The sequence below is a fragment of the Penaeus monodon genome, chromosome 23, assembly GCF_015228065.2.
Source record: "Penaeus monodon isolate SGIC_2016 chromosome 23, NSTDA_Pmon_1, whole genome shotgun sequence".
Lineage (NCBI taxonomy): Eukaryota > Metazoa > Arthropoda > Malacostraca > Decapoda > Penaeidae > Penaeus > Penaeus monodon.
The window spans coordinates 18685350-18685781 of record NC_051408.1 but is presented as its reverse complement, the minus strand read 5'-3'; the positions used below and the strand labels follow the sequence as shown (position 1 = coordinate 18685781).

General features: G+C 37.5%; 1 protein-coding gene across 1 annotated transcript in view; it reads left to right on the top strand.

The window, feature by feature from the left end:
• LOC119587863 (cGMP-dependent 3',5'-cyclic phosphodiesterase-like) overlaps positions 1 to 432 on the top strand; it is an 88205-nt gene that overhangs the window by 23282 nt on the left and 64491 nt on the right. The window lies entirely within an intron of this gene.

The following is a 432-nucleotide window of genomic DNA, read 5'->3' as shown; positions in this document are numbered from 1 at the left end:
ACGTACGTTATCAGACGACGAAAACGGCTCATGATCTCCAATTGATTCTTTTCATCACACGCGCATCAAGAGAGTACATTCCCCCATCTATTTCCCTTTGCCGGCCTCTCTTGCTGCCCCTCCTCTACCCCGCGACGCAGATGGAGATGGACAGCGGCGAATCCCCCACAAAGAGGCAGATAAAAAAAGAGAGGAAAGAAAATATCGTTTCTAAAAGCCTTATGGTGACGTCAGCGACTTCCCGAGATGATGTTATTTCCAGATTTTTATTTTTTGTCCCTTTTTTTGGGCTGGGGTTTTTTCAAACGGTTTAGAGAAAAATTTCTTTTTTTTTGATATTTTTTTTCTTTATTGTTTTTTGCTATCCTTATTACTATTTGTTTCTTTATTTTTTTCTTTTCCCCCTTTTTAAATTTTAATTTTTTAAATTTT